Source organism: Lycorma delicatula, chromosome 3 (genome assembly GCF_047948215.1).
Source record: "Lycorma delicatula isolate Av1 chromosome 3, ASM4794821v1, whole genome shotgun sequence".
In the NCBI taxonomy this organism is placed as follows: domain Eukaryota; kingdom Metazoa; phylum Arthropoda; class Insecta; order Hemiptera; family Fulgoridae; genus Lycorma; species Lycorma delicatula.
The window spans coordinates 164,687,512-164,705,172 of NC_134457.1; the positions used below are offsets into that span (position 1 = coordinate 164,687,512).

Below are 17,661 nucleotides of genomic sequence, written 5' to 3' on the forward strand. Positions count from 1 at the left end.
GACGTGCGGTCAGTTACCGCACGAAATCTCTCTGCCACTGATAATATACAGTCTATGGTTGTGTCAACTGTAAGGGGCCCAGTCACCAACTCACAGCAGCCCACGTCCGGGAGTCGAACACGACGGGATCCGGTGTATCGAGCTCTCCACAAGAAAGGCAAAAGGGGTTGTCAGCTCTCCTCCTGGCATGTAAGTACACACGAAACACGCCGTAGTAAGATAAAAATTAGGCCAATCAGTAGGTGCCTTCACCAAAGCTGCGGTTGACCCAAGGTTCGACCTGCCGAATCAGGCGATGTACCCACCGCGCCGTGGAGGACAGGTCCCAGCGGACGTGCCATTCTCGGAACAACCCCCTGCGCATATCACTCCTGTCAGCTCCTCCAATAATCCCAATCCTCAACCCGAGTAGTTGTTTAAATGAAGATATGTCCGCAACGACTAACACTACCTCAGTCGAAACTGAAAAGTATGCCGAAACGATGCAGAGGGCAATCCACCTCTGCACACCATCCAGTACCCACCGATTTCGATCGCAACCCAGATCTTTCGAACAAAAGATAACCTCATATAGCAGTACAGAATTGATCTCATGGCCGTACAACTTCCTTCTGGTTGACCGGGGGCCGGTCACATTGCCTAGAAGCCTACTCAGTGCCCGCACCATCGCTCCTGCACGATAGGATGTCTCTCGTCCGTGTATGGCAAACGTACGCCGTCAGTACAGCCATACCCCCAAATACTTCACTGACTCCACCTGGGGTACAAAGGCTCCGCCAACCGTGATCTGGATCGGAGAAAGAGGACGCCTGTCAGCCAGACAGATGAATTTTTTCTCAGGAGACAAGGTTAGCCCCCTATCCATCAACCAGTGCTGAACTAGATTGATAGCTTCATTGGCCGCCGTTGCTACGTCGTCTACAACCCTCGTCCACCAAAGCCAGATCAGATTTTCTTCTGCGGTTTAGTTTCACTTTCTTCACCTTCTGGCTGGTCGAAAGCTCATTCCTCGGTTGTGTAACAATCTTGTGTACAGACATAGGCTTTGGATTACTTTTTCTAATCTGTTGACTTTTCAATTTTTAATTAATAATACGTTCGATCAAGTTCACTAGAGCTGGTGCCAGTTTAGAGATTGCGTCTTTTGGTTTAAGGATAGCTACAGGAGCTGCAGCAACCTGAGAGTAATTCTCAACCATCAGTAATTTGCTGAGCATGATTTTTCTAGCTTCTAAGTAGTTGATCTTTTGAATGGTTTTTAGCTCCTAGATTGCTACTTCCTACTTATAAATCAGGAAGTTTCGCGATTTCGCAGATTGATGTCTACAGAGGTTGACAAAAACCAGAGGTTCCCTGCATGGGTCAGCCGCATGTAGTTGGTCACCACAAGGACAGATCTGTTTCCTAGTGCATCGTGATTTTTATGACATCCAAAACACTGCAATGGTGTCCGGATGAATGGATGAACATCCAGTCTATGAAAACCAGCCTTTATTTTTTTGAAAAAGATGCGTAATATTTTAAATTGATTCGTATGTCACTAACGAAGAATTTCATGGCAGAATTTATAATTCTACTATTTTTGAAATTGTTTTTAATTTTTTAGCTAAATTTTCTTCAGAATTTTAAAATTCACTGTTATACAAGCTATTACATATTCAAACTAATATACTTGTACAAGTAATTATAATTTTTAATTATTATCACTATTCGTAAAGTAGAAAATGAACAACAATTTTAAAAAGTAGTAATAGATTTGGTGAATTAACACGAATGTTTTTAGGATAAAATATGAAGATGAAAAGTTGTTTATTATGTTCTTCTACAGTTTCCTGAGATAGATTTTTCCATTAAATTAACTATAATTCATGAATATAATGTTCCTAAAATTTATAAATAAACTTAACTTAAAACCTAAATAACAGAAAAATTTAGGGTATAAAATTAAGAAGGGCCCAGTTTTTGTATGGAAATATGTGCATAACCCGAGAAAATTAAAACTAATTTTGTTATTCAAGCAAATTAAGAGAGTACGTGGTCTTTTTTTCCAGGATGTACATTGGATTTCAAATGTTTTTAGGTATAAATTTAACTTAAACGTTTTATCGTATTTTTTTTGTGATCATTAAACGATTCGCTTTTTTAATTAAAAAAAAATATATATTTATAGTTATCAATACTAATCAAAATTTATCAAAATTATTTTAATGATTTTTAACAAAATAATGATTGTAAAAAAAAAATTGTTTTCCCTTGCAGCAGTATATTTTTAAAACATATTAAATACCTAATATATACACGAATAATTTATATTATAAATAGCTAATGAACACTAAGATTAGGGTCCTCTTTAATTTTTTTTTAATCTACAACTTATTCTAACTTATAGAGAACTCCCAGCTCCTTATTCGAAGAATTTAACAGTAAAAATTCGCTGTGTACAGAAATCATACTACTAATTATCAGGATTAAGTCGTATCAGATTTACTAAATCACTAAAGAAACATACACATGCTACATCCAGCGCATGCGCACACCATCCATGTATAGAGCATTTTTCGATGAAAATATGTAAATATGGATAAAATTTTGACTGATTGCTGTCCATTATTTTTCTCTTTTTCTATCTCTAAAATAATACATTCTAATTTCACGTAACAAATTATGCTTTAGTACATCTCCTATCGTTTTAAATGCTATTATTGATCTAATTATAAAAATGACATGTAATTAATTATTACTTTTTGAAGGGTCCTTCAGTATTGATTTCTTAAAGCTTCCTGAAGCTGTAAAAATATTAAATCTATGTAAATTGACTTTATCTTATAATTGATCTCTTGAATAAGTAAATAAAATTACAAACCGGTATAAAATTCTACAGAAAATTGCTCCTTTTCTTGACTAATTCAATCAGGCAATGTCTTCTATAATGTAACGGGATCTAACCCATAATACGACTCTGCAATAAAATGGGTTCAAATGTTACCGGTTGAATGGCTATGAATTTAACTACAAAATTCCGGTGTAGATTAGGAACTGTGTTATATCTAAATAGAATTTTATGTAAATAACGAGTAATTCTAGGAAAAATATATTATATTCTATATATATATATCAAGAGTTAAGTTCTTTCTATTTACTTTTTATAAAGCTTTTAAAAAAAAAATTTACTGTAATAATAAAAGATATCAACAGGAAAACTGAGAATACAAACGCATCATCGATTATTTTGTCGATACGTACTTCTTAAATTGTCTACAGTATTTTGATGTTCATTTAATTGTAAATGATATACAATGTACACTCCGATAATTTGTTTTCTCTTTCATTACGTGTAATATAGATCATATAAGTAGAAATCTTGTTGTGAGCGTAAGAGTATGAATTGAATTTTGTAGTGTATAAAAATTTGCAAGCCCTACCAGGATTACTACCCGGAACCATTGAGATGGACATTTATTTAAATATTACGTGATAACTGAAAATATTATGTAATCGTTAATATACAAATATTTGTTTTGAATTTTGTCCACTTATTAACTAGTTAATTCGTTTATTTTAAAGCAGTTTCATAATAAATGGTTTTAATTTAATAAGAAAATTGGCTTTACGTGTAGAAAATTACTTGGAAAAAGTAAATAAACATATTTTTTCTTAAATTATTTTTAATCGGTTGGTAAAGTTTAAAAACTGCAAACAAATGTCTGATTTAAATTAACAATTCATCTATTACCACATCATTCAAATGATCCATCTATTTATAAATATTTTTTCATAATTTTTGGGCATCTCATTTATTTTTCGCTGAACAGTAATAAAAATCAAATAATGTGTAGATAAAATCTATTAAAAAATTAGTAGATTTAGCATAAGATAATTAATTAATTAAATAAAAATGATTGTTTTTAATTATTTATTTTTAAAACTCTTTCGAAAATAAATATTTAAATTTATATTTAATATGTATAAATTATGTTACTAATTTACTGTTTACAAGAGAAAAATCAATTTTTTTCAAGAAAATATCGAAAGATCAATATTTTATTTTCCTTAAGTAGTACCAAACGATTAGTCGAAAACATGAGTTTAAACTGCGACGGTATGGAAAAGTCAAAATAACGGATTATAGACACCAGTATTTCAGAAAGGAAAAATTACAATTTAACACACCTGGTAGAATATTAAATCTTAAACTTAAAAAGTTAGTCTTCAATCGTAAGATTTATAACGTTCTTTCGGTACATTATTTTTGTAGGTTAGATATTAAGTTAAAATACTTAGATATATTAATTAATTAATGAATGCGAGGAGGTTTTCATCAATAAATAATAATAATTCATACTATAATTGTTATTATATATATAAAATTATTATAAATTTTAAGATAATTAAAAAATGAGTAAGTATTAAGGAGAGAAGTAGTGGAAAATATGTTAAGTAAATTTCCTAAATTGCTGCTTAAGTAGAAGCCACTTACTGAAAATTAACTGATAAACCGACTTCCAAAACAACTGCATTCAAAAATTTATATTAAAATCTACTATTAAAAATAGCTTTTATTTTCTCGTAATTCGGTATTAAATTGAAAATATAAAAATTAAAAAAAAAAAATTGGAAATATTATTTTTTAATCTTTTATTGGAATATTGTTTTCGCAACAGTAGTTTTTTTTTTTTTTTTTTTTTTTTAAGTAAATTTTAACAGGAATTTTTTATCTTATTTTTATTTAAAACATAAACCGTCTTAAAAAAAACGATTCCCTTATGAAAGCAAGCCGTTCGCAAGAAAACAAAAGAGTAAAGCCTGTGTTTGATCAAAATAAAAACCGGAATGTAGAGAATCACCATACCGTAAATATACTGGTAGCAATAGTGAGATAAGAATACATAAAATGCGGGAATATTTATTAATTTATTTTAATAAAATATTTTTAAACAAAAAAATCTTTGAATAAAACCATCATATCATTCTATTTAATTTCCCATTAAGAATCCTACGTTACATTAAAAACGACGAAGGAATTACGTAGATATTAATAACAAAAAAAAGAAAAATATAAACTACTTTACTTATTTGATAATTTAAAAATCGTTCATTAAGAAGTCTGCAGACACCCTAAATAAGATTATCAGAGGAAATTGCTTTGCATAATCAAAGAATATTAAAATCGGTCCATTTAGTGAAAATTAAGACTTAAATACACAAAAGAAAAAAATAGCCCAAGTCGGCTTGAGTCAACTTCATTCATGTTTTTTTAGTTTAAAATAAACGAAAGTAGTTCAAAAGAATAATGATATAAAAAAAATGTATAAAACAAGAAATAAATATTAAAAATTTAAAAACACGACTGCCGAAAAAACACTGCAATTTTTTCCCTGGTTTGGTTCCATCGTGGTTTTGTATTATACTAACAGATACCCCGTTTGAATTTTGAAAATCGGAATTCCGAATAACTGTGATCTGTTAGATCGAGAGGGACCGTGAAACTGTGAAAGACCGATATCTAGCAAATGTCGGTACGTAACAATATATCGGTGATGTCGACACATAACAAATACGTCGGTGAAAGACTAAAATATTTGCTTATTCGGACCTTCGCCGGTATATGTCGAGAAATACATATAAGTTCTGGCGGGAGTCGAAACGATAACTAAAAATTAAAAAAAAAATCACCCGATACCAATCTCTAAAGTAAATATTTTACGAGAAACCCTCATAAAAAAAGGAAGTTTAATCAAATGCAGTTAATCAAATTCACCCCATTTATGAACAAATTTAATCAAATTTTCAGAATTTGTTAACTGTATTGATGAAGGATAACGATGCAGATGATCAGATGTTCAATATTTCTATAAAAATATTTTTATTTAACTTTTACCATCAGAGCATGCTGAATGCGGTGAATTGATTAATCGCCTCCAATGTTGGTGAATTATAATTTGTATAATTAACATTAATCAGAAAAGGTTAGCGAACAAAATGAGCGTAGGTTATGTTTTACTTAAATTTAAACTTACCTTTTTCTGAGGGTTTCTTGTAATCTATTTACCTTAGAAAGTGGTATTGGGTGATTTTTTTTTTTAATTTATAGTTTCAATCTCCACCAGAGCTTATCTGTGTTTGTCGACATATACCGGCGAAAGTCCGAATAGACAAATATTTCGGTCTTTCACCGACGTATCTGGTATGTGCTGACATTCACCGGAGAACATTGGCATTCTCTAATTTCGGTTTTATACGGTAACATATACACTGCAGTTATTTTTGAAATACCTGTAATTTTTAATTTACAGTAAGTTATTTTTTTATTAAGCACCATTTTAGGAAATTACTTTAAATCTAAAATCGTTTTTCATTCTATCTTTAATACATATTAGTTTATATTCTTACATGATTAGTTTTATTTGATTATCCTCAAATTTTAATAAATATTCAGGTTATTCTATCAATAGATGAGTTAAAATGGTTTGATCAACTGTAATGTGGAATATATTGATCATTAGTCGGATTTTGTTTTAATTTAACATTTTTACTTATTCATAAATATTATAGTGTTCAGCAGGGATCTTATACCATATCAGAAACATAATTATTGTAAGAACTTTCTATTAAAAATATGAAACTGTCAAAATGTAAAAGAATGAATATGAATTACTAAAGATATCAAATTATAATGAAAACAATTTCTTTAAGTCGTATAATATTTATTTATTGTTTTACAGTCTGTGTAATTGTAGAACCCATATTGCTAGACTAATGTTAATGCAAATAAATAAACAAGATAAACGGCAATTTACTCTCGAAACGCAGACATAAAATTACGTACATCCAAGTTGTATGTATGTATATAAATACATATACGGTTTTTTTTTTTACTGAATCATACTGGCCTAGAATCAAGAATCTTGTAGTAGAATTGGTTTATCTAAACAGTAACGTTTGTTAGTTTACAAAACCAAAACTGGAGTCCACTTACAGAAATAAACAGAAGCAATACTAAGTACACATTTCGTAATATGGTTTTTGTGTACGTAACAATGTCACATGTTCTTCATTCCCATCAATTTTATTGTATAAATAACCTATTTATCCTACTGATGTGTGTGTACCTGTGTGTGTACACACATATATATATATATATATATATATATATATACATACATACATTATGTATGTATGTATGTATGTTGTGTATATACATATGTACATACATTTTACAATCTTCTTTTTCTTTTAGGTTGGATTAAATGAATTATATGTATGACACCCTTCAGACGATCAATACATGTTGTCCGTCTGATATTGTCAATATTTGTTGTTTCAATAAATGTTGAAAATATTTTATTTCATTCACGTAACCGAAATTTATCGCCAGTAATTTGTTTCGCGTTGAGATTAAAGGATGACAGATCGATAGAAAACTCATATTACTGTTATTTTACCACTAAGTAAGAAAAAATATAGTCTTTAATTCTTTCCTGTAATAAGTTGTAAGACATATTTTCTTCTTGACATCTTGTTGAATTGCATCTTTTTTTTATACCTTTGTAAATTCTCAGCAACTTGTTGTTGTACCCATCATACTTTATATTTTTATCGACATACTCTTTCGAAGACACAATCTATAACCCAGGGTACTCACGATTACAATAAAAAAAAATCAAGATCACTTCCCGATCATCCGCATTCTTTGTCGCTGATGAGAACTTTTCAGCGATTTATTTCCAATGAATGAACTAATATCAGCTATAATATAAAATAAAGCTAAAGAATGGAATAATACGTACTAAAGCACACTTTTTGACTGTATTTTTGCTAATACAATGTAAATGTACTAAAGAATTTTTTTTTTTGAGTTCATCAGTTTTTATCCCCCTCCCTGGAACCAGACCCGAAACCAAGCACTAACACAGCTTCAAGGAGTGCCAACGCCTCAAACTGCCTAGTCGAGAGCTGACAATCCCTCCAGACAGCCGGGACTCGGTCTTTAATTAGTCGCCATGCCTCTAATGAGGAGACCTGGTAGAGATCCCTCCACCGGGACTCCTGTCTTGACGCCACGCCTCAAATGGGGAATCCCAAAGGGATCCCTCACCGGGACAACGGTCTTACTTTGCCCCCCTCACCTAAGTTCGATCGGAACACTAAAGGAGTCCCTTTTCAATTATCGGTAGCGGCACACCTAAACAGCCCACTCTTCCTGGACAGGACTATCCCAAGAAAAGCACCTCATTATTTACTAAAAGGATTGATACGAAAAAACCTTACACGAGCACGCTTAATATAAATTACAAATCTTTCAACAAAACAAAACACATTTCACTTCCGATCAATCCTGTCCAAAACTATTTTTCATATCAGAGAATCGGTCAATATTTTTCCTCAGACGATCAATAGTTTTATCAATTTTGAAATATTGACAATCATATTGATCATCAGAAAGGGATCTAATTGACCCAGATTTAAGAGATGTAAACTCTTCAGTATTGCGAACTCAGTATACAAATATAAATATTTCTCACATTAAATGTTTTTACATTTAATGTGACAAAATTGTTTAAGTTGTATTTTATCACTAAACTTTCAGTTTCATTCTATAGAAGTAGAGTAGTACGTTAAAATGACAACCGTAAATTTCAATATATAGTGATTTTTTAAGAAAGTATGTGCTAAAGTTATGGCTGTATCATTATTAAATATGTAAGATTTAAATGTTTTTGAATCAGATGATTTCAAAATTTGAAACAATGAAAATTGGCTAGATTATTGTTTTACCGGAAAATTAATGGAAATAAAAATTGAGAAAGGAATTTTATTTCCCTCATATAACCTTTCTTTTCTTTTCTTTTTCCTGTTTAGCCTCCGGTAACTACCGTTCAGATAATACTTCAGAGGATGAATGAGGATGATATGTATGAGTGCAAATGAAGTGTAGTCTTGTACATTCTCAGTTCGACCATTCCTGAGATGTGTGGTTAATTGAAACCCAACCACCAAAGATCACCGGTATCCACGATCTCTCATATAACCTATAGATGGATATTCATTATTATTATTAATGAACACGCGAAATTAGTTTATAAATTATCATAATGTATTATTGTAAACTAATTAAAAGGTTACATTCCTTTTCACAACTGATTCTGATGGTCTTACAGTTAATTTCTAGATAATTAGCGTACTAAAATTATGATCAATTGTTTTGTTCAACATCTCATGTTTCTTATTAACACCGTAATTGCTGAAATTAAATGTAGGTTAAAATTCGAAACTTTTTGTTTCATTTACATGAAATATACAGACATAATGATATAGTTTGTTTTTTTTTTTTTTAATTAACATACACGATAAAAAATCTCCTTTAATCTTTAAAGTTTCTTATTGTATCTGTATTCATTTATTGTTTCTGTATGCATCTGTATGAAATTTAAATCAAAATCAAATCGTAAGAGAATTAAAAAAAAATCTGATCCAAACAACACATGACTTTCCTTATACGGTTATTAAATTATATTTACACATTTTTTTAAAATGAAAATACATAAAATTTTATTTCATTAAAAACTTCTGAAATTTTTTCATACTTTTTTTTTATGATTGAATTGTTATTCAACGTAATTTTTTTACAATGAAAGGTTAATAATTATTAATATATCATTATATTTAAATTTAAAAAAATAAGTTAAGAAAAAAAGAAAATGAAGTCTGATTCCAACCGATGTGCCTTCTCCTAAGATCCAGATATTTCATTAAATAAATTTTTATTTGCCTATAACTCTGGAAGCAATGAAAATAAGTACCACTTATATATCATTGAAAAGCTCTCAATGAGGACTGATTACTACAGTTAAAAATGTCCTAATTTTTTTTTTTTATTTTGGGTTTTTTTGGACACTTTTGGTTTAGTTGATATCCCGGTTGAAATCTGGAAACCAAGATTTTTGCGATCACAATACTTCCTTATCTTCGAACAAGGAAGTAAAAACAAAATAAATATTTCAGTGTAATATTATGTAAATAAATCTATTTTATAAAATATTTCCTAATTTTAAATTATAGTTAATGTAGTTTTCAACCTTACTGCAGATAGGTAAAAAAGCAGATGTGTTTATGATTGTAAAACGATTTTCTTTTTAATGAAAAATCCCAAAATTCTGTTATTAGATGTTCGTTAACTATGCGTACTATTAAGTTAAAATTGAGTACTTTAGCGAAGGATTTGTTTCAACTAATTTTAAAAAAAAATTTTAACTGTTTAATTTTTTTTTTTGTCTTCAGTCATTTGACTGGTGTGATGCAGCTCTCCAAGATTCCCTATCTAGTGCTAGTCGTTTCATTTCAGGATACCTTCTACATCCTACATCCCTAACAATTTGTTTTACATATTCCAAACGTGGCCTGCATACACAATTTTTTCCTTCTACCTGTCCTTCCAATATTAAAGCGACTATTCCAGGATGCCTTAGTATGTGGCCTATAAGTCTGTCTCTTCCTTTAACTATATTTTTCCAAATGCTTCTTTCTTCATCTATTTGCCGCAATACCTCTTCATTTGTCACTTTATCCACCCATCTGATTTTTAACATTCTCCTATACCACCACATTTCAAAAGCTTCTAATCTTTTCTTCTCAGATACTCCGATCGTCCAAGTTTCACTTTCATATAAAGCGACACTCCAAACATATACTTTCAAAAAACTTTTCCTGACATTTAAATTAATTTTTGATGTAAACAAATTATATTTCTTACTGAAGGCTAGTTTCGCTTGTGCTATTCGGCATTTTATATCGTTCCTGCTTCGTCCATCTTTAGTAATTCTACATCCCAAATAACAAAATTCTTCTACCTCCATAATCTTTTCTCCTCCTATTTTCACATTCAGTGGTCCATCTTTGTTATTTCTACTACATTTCATTACTTTTGTTTTCTTCTTGTTTATTTTCATGCGACAGTTCTTGCGTAGGACTTCATCTATGCCGTTCATTGTTTCTTCTAAATCCTTTTTACTCTCGGCTAGAATTACTATATCATCATCAAATCGTAGCATCTTTTCACCTTGTACTGTTACTCCGAATCTAAATTGTTCTTTAACATCATTAACTGCTAGCTCCATGTAAAGATAAAAAAGTAACGGAGATAGGGAACATCCTTGTCGGACTCCCTTTCTTATTACGGCTTCTTTCTTATGTTCTTCAATTGTTACTGTTGCTGCTTGGTTCCTGTACATGTTAGCAATTGTTCTTCTATCTCTGTATTTGAACCCTAATTTTTTTTAAATGCTGAACATTTTATTCCAGTCTACGTTATCAAATGCCTTTTCTAGGTCTATAAACGCCAAGTATGTTGGTTTGTTTTTCTTTAATCTTCCTTCTACTATTAATCTGAGGCCTAAAATTGCTTCCCTTGTCCCTAGACTTTTACTGAAACCAAATTGGTCTTCTCCTAACACTTCTTCCACTCTCCTCTCAATTCTTCTGTATAGAATTCTAGTTAGGATTTTTGATGCATGACTAATGTTTAATTAATTTTACCCTAATAAATTAGTTGTATAAAGTCATTTGTCATTAACGAAGGATAGGTTAAATTTTAAAGCCGGTTTGCATGTACTAAGAAAGCTCGTTACCAGAAATTCTTTTTCTTTTTACGCCCTATTTTTCTGTTTCTTTAAGAATGTTTTTATCCGGGATCCGTTTGAATCCCGAATTTTACAGCACAGTCATAAATTTGATGTTCACCGTTTTACAGTCGGTTAGTAATTCGATGTCTATCCATTTTTTCTCGACACTTACATTTTTTGGGTCTGGGTGATAACTGTTGAGTCGTTTACTGTGACGCTGAACCATGAAAATTACGGAGCTTCTTTCAGCTCCCTTTGTTATAGAAATATATTCATCTATCTTAACAAATAATTAACGAAACTTTACTTTTTTTTATAAAGTAAAAATTTGAATAAAAAAAATTTGCAATTTATTTAAAAAAGAAACTAATTATTACGAGTACTAAACATGATGTTTTCAAAATGAAATTTATGTTTATATACATAAAAAAATTAGCAATTCATCTAATAATTATTATTATAAGCGAGAGGAATTAAGAATTAATTCAAAAAATGACTGATTTTGATTAAATAACACAATGATAATTATTTTCCTTAGTAAAGAATGTTATTTTTATTTAACAGGATATACAAAAAAATAGCAATCGATTTTAAAGTTATTTTTTTTTCGCTTTGATTTACAATAAAAAATAACAGATAAAATGAATGAGTAACTATTACAGTTTTTCTCTGCAAGTATTCAATGTGAGCACCTAATAAATAGTATTCATGCGGCACACTTTCAACCGATAAGAGATTTTGTCCCATATTTTAACCAGGCTTTCTGGAGTAATGGAAGCGACAACTTCATTCCTGTCTCTCAAATCGGGTAGATCATTAGGTCGCGGAAGGACAAACACAAGATGCTTACGGGTGAACTTGGAGACCATCCTCAAATAACCTCTGTCATCGGATTATAAAAACCAATCGTCGGGGAAAACGTTATTCAACCAATCCTGTACAGAGTTATACCAGTGATAAGGTGCACCATCTTGTCAAGTAAATTTTTTTAGTTCATCTTATAGTTGAGGAAAGAAGCATGTATTCAGGTATCCAAATATGAAACTTTTTTTACGCCTTTTTCATAGAAAAAACAGCCTGCAAACTTGCCGACGCGATAATATATAGAAAAAAATTTAACTTACGGAATTTTCAACGATCAAGAAAGTTGATATCTTCATTCTGCATATTTCGATCCCTAAGTTGGCATACAGAGCATAGTCGGTTGGCTTCAAAGCCTATGACAGCTGTAAAGGATATCCAGGCGTATGCAAGCGTTTCCTTAAATTATTTCACACTGTGATCATCAACATTGCCAGTTTCCAGCTGGTCTTCCTAGCAAATTTTTTAAGGCAAGCCAGGAAAGACTTCCTGTCTCGTTCAACATTTTCTTCAGACACCCTCGGTCCGCCCCGTACGCTTTCCCTTTACACAGACATTCGGTCGTTTCAAATTGATTATGCCATAGGCGAATGTTATTGTCACGTGGAGGTTACCAAATTAAATTTTTTATGGAAAGCACGTTTGAACTGTAATTACCAATTTAAATATAACAAACTGCAAAACACAGAAAGTTTTCCGTTCTGAATTAAATATTTCATTATCACTTTGCTTCTTTCTCTCGTACAGAAATTAAAAGCCTAACAATGTAAGTGATCAGAAAGTGGTTCGTTATGAATTGAGTCATTTTACTCAATTATAACGGGTATAATTATAGGGGTATAACATACCCCTATGAACCTTTAATTTTCAGTCTGGAGAATAACTGGAATGATTTAGTGAGAAAATTACCGTATTGGGATTTGAACCCGAAGGTTCCAGAAGGGAGACAGAGGTACTGCTATACACCAGTATTCCTGAGGATGATAACCTTCACGAATAGTGTTATAGCATAATAAAGAAAGCGTTTATTATCTTTTTTTATTAATTTATTTTTAAATGTTAATAATAAACTTTATAATTGTCTTTTGATAAGTTTTTTACTTCCTTATAAAAAAATTATAGATAATAATATTATTTTTAAATTTCCCACTTTGTCTTACTTTTTAGAAATAAAGTTCACGTTGAACATTTTATGCAAGTTTAAAACAAAAAAATAATGAGAATGTTATAATGTTTTCACGCGTAAATGAAGAAAGTTTACTTTATTCGTTTTTTTAGGTAACTTTTATTTTTATAAATTGTACAGGTCAAAAACAATCTTAAAATCATTTTTTGAATTGACTTTTAAAATTTCAGGCATTGCTACTTCCTTATATAATGACTTTTTTTTTATATATAATGTTTATTTTGCCAGTTAAAATAATAAAAAGAAAAAAATCACTAAAATTCTGCTCTCAAAAGAATTGTTATTACTAACACCATAAGATATATTTACGAAATTGACTTGCATGGAGATATAACATCTATTAATTGTAATTAAATAAGGCCTTTAAATTTAAATTTCAAACTGTTTTAAGATGTTTTTACTTCTTTGTACGAAGTAAAGGAAATATTGTGATCGTGAAAAATTTCGGTTTTCAAATTTCAACGTAAATATCAATTTTGACCATCCCTGAATCCATTTAGACTAGTTTCGGCGTGATGTCTGTACGTACATATGTATGTAAATATGTATGTACGTACGTATGTATCTAACTTAGCTTAAAAACGATTAGCCGTAGCATGTTGAAATTTTGGATTTAGGACTGTTGTAACATCTTGTTGTCACCTCCCCTTTTGATTGCAATCGAATTATTTCATCATTTATTTTTTATTTAAATTAAAATTATTTATTATTATTATTATTATTATTAATTTTTTTTAAATTTAAATTATATATTGATTTATTAATAATTATTAATCCTTGATTGTAAAAAAAATGTACAATAACTAAAATTCTAATAATAGTCAAATATTGTACAAGGTTAACCCACTGTAGTATATGATTAAAAGATATGGATATCCTAAATTTATTGATGTAAATGAATTGAATATGGACGAAGAGTAACACTCTGAGTTATCAAAAGATCTTAATACGTTAGAATTAAAAAAAAAAAAACTTAAACAACTTGTCAATGATCAGGAAAAATAATATGGGCAAAGGTGATATATCGATTTCAGTAATAATATCATATTATATATTAATTACAATTATTATTGCATTGTACATTGAAATATTTATAGGAAAACACATCCTAGCCTGATAATCAACCCCTCGGTGTTTATTTTGGGATGGGTGAGTTATGTTACAGTAAAATCCTAATGCATTACATTCCATAAGCCACACGTGCTTCATACCACTTAATATTTAGAAATCTATCGTATGATGGAATGCAATGCAGCTGCATCCTTTACCAAGTGTACAGACTAATTATTCGGTTCTGAATAGGCTCTCGTACAGTAAAGTTCTGTTGCACTACTCGTTCGATGCAGTTCATCCACCTATTAATTCATCATTAACATACGAAAAATGATGTTAAAAGTTAATTATCTACAGTTAATGTATACCAATTGTAATAATGTTAATTGTATAAAGTTCACGTATGATTTATTTTTAATAAACCTCTGATTGTAAAAAAATGTTTACGATAAATTATAATTCAGAAAGTTATTAATGAAATAAAATTTTGTGTATATTTCGTATTTTAATAACGTGCATATGTAATTTAATTGTCGTCCAAGGAATTCATGTGGTATCCACATCAGAGTTTTTAAAAATTTACTCGTAAATCTGTTGGTCGTTATTTAACACGGTATATTAAACTCATATATTTATTCTAATATTCTATAATAATCCTCTAACCCTTGAGTTGAAAATGTTTTTACTATTGTAATCCTTAATTCATTGAAAAATATTTAAAAATTTCAAGTCAAGAACTCTGATTTTTAGAGGTGCCATATACTTTTAAATCGCTTTTCTGATAGCTTTTTTTGAGGGAAAAAATATTACAAAAACATTCAAGTGAAAAATTAACATAAAGACAAATCCCATTTTAGGTATAGTACTTCCACATCCATTTTTTATCAAATATTTGTCATTTCTCTGATGTAGGGTTCCTGTATGTATAACAGGAACTCAGAGGATCTAAAAATGTTGGATAAAACATTACATGGAAAAGAGAGAATTATTTTAACAATAGTTGTTTCTCTAGTATATAACAATTTGGAAAATCAAAATATGGTTTATCCTTTAAAACTACCGTACGAATTGAAAATTGTAGGTTTGGAATTGTTTTTTTTTTGTGGTATATGTTTTTGTTTACCTCTCGTTAATAAATTTAATTAATGAAAAAGCTAATTTTTTTCATCAGTAAGCTAAAACTGTACGATCTAAAAAATAATTAAATTTGAAATTCTTAAGAAAAATTTGCAGAAAATAAAAATTTAAAACTTGCCGCGTATGTTAGTTATTGAACAGTAACTATGCGTAAGATGCAGAGGAATTGGTAAAATTAAATGCTAATATATAAATATTTCCAAAAATAACAAAAATAATGACTATATATATATTGCCATTTTGATTTAAATAGTCAGAATTTGATTTTTTGGATACTGTTTTGCTAGTCTCGCAAAGGCCTTTAAAACAAGGTATCACATGACCATATTTTCCATTTAAAACTTTTGAGCCGCCCTATCCTTCACTCCACCAAGGCCGAGTACTCTAAATTGGAGTTTACTGAGTTAGCCTCTCTTATTGGAGAAGATATCCAAAGAGACAATCAGGATATCTCAAAAAGCAAAAAATAAAAGGGAAGCATGCAACCGTAGTTCTAGCTAACTGAAACAAACACATTGTTGACCACCATTTTCGATAAGGCCATCAGAGTTTAGTTATCATTTTTCTCGTCTCATCGAACAATTTAAAATGAAATATTAAATCATTATTGATCCCATTTGAAATCTTTTAGTTTTCCCCCACCTCCCACCACCGTCTAAATATCAAAGAGTGATATATCAAGAGATATATATGTTCATTGAAGTAACCCTTCGATTCAAGGAATGCCGCAAACCGCATCCACTTATCTCAGTAATAAAAAGAAAGTAGTTGGAGGGGGGTAAGCTACTTTTCAGCCACCCGGTAAAGATTAAACAACTACTGTTATTTGTTTTTCATATAACTTTCAGAGTTCTAATGAAAGACTTGGAATTTCAAAGTTCTTTACAATTAGTTTTTATACGGAAGGTTTAGGTAAGAATCCAAGTAAGGCACAACATTTTTTTAAGTCCTAAAAGTGTTTATGCTTTATCTTTTAGGTTGGGACCAGGTAGAATAAATGTTTCTTAGAATTTCCGAATAACTCAACTAAAAATCGTAGGAAAAGCCTATAGAAAGAAATTTTTGTTTTAATTTTAAATTTTTGAAACCACGAACTGAACTAATTTAATTAATAAAATGGTTTAGATTAGAATGTGGTTAAAAAAAAAAGCCTTGAATTATATCAACCCATAAATGGTATATTGGTATATTAGTATATTGTTACTTACCATCATGCAAAATCTAATGTAACAACAGACATATTATTGTTATAAAACTCATAATAACGGATATTTTCAATCAAAAAACTTCAAATGTTCTAACATCTTATTTTTTACATTTTAAGTACAAACACGGATGTATTGAGGAGATTATTCAAAACATTCATGTCACTTGATAATAGCATAGAAAACCTCAACACGGTAAACTGGCTAGCACATAGAGATGTATACTAAATTACACGTTTCTACAAAGTTTAAATATAGATTTCTAAAATATGAATAAAAAACAACAAAAACTTTGCAAACATAATAACAAAGTCTGAACAATTAGATCACACATTTAATAAACAATCTGAATATAATTTAGCCTTCAGAAAGAAAAACTAAACTTAACAACGATTTTGATGAACAAAACACAACGTCAAAAAATCAGTTCCTTGAAATAAATAAATTAAGCTGTTTCGATTACACAGTGTTATTCATAGGTCAAACTGCACGTTTTAAACTAATTTACGATGTGCATTTGAATGTCGTTCAGAGTAAGGCAAGATCCCTTTTCAAATTTAACAAATATCTCAGAAAAAAGAATGATATATTCAACAGAATT

General features: G+C 30.0%; 1 protein-coding gene across 2 annotated transcripts in view; it reads left to right on the forward strand.

The window, feature by feature from the left end:
• LOC142321013 (limbic system-associated membrane protein-like) overlaps positions 1–17,661 on the forward strand; it is a 1,017,196-nt gene that overhangs the window by 666,771 nt on the left and 332,764 nt on the right. The window lies entirely within an intron of this gene.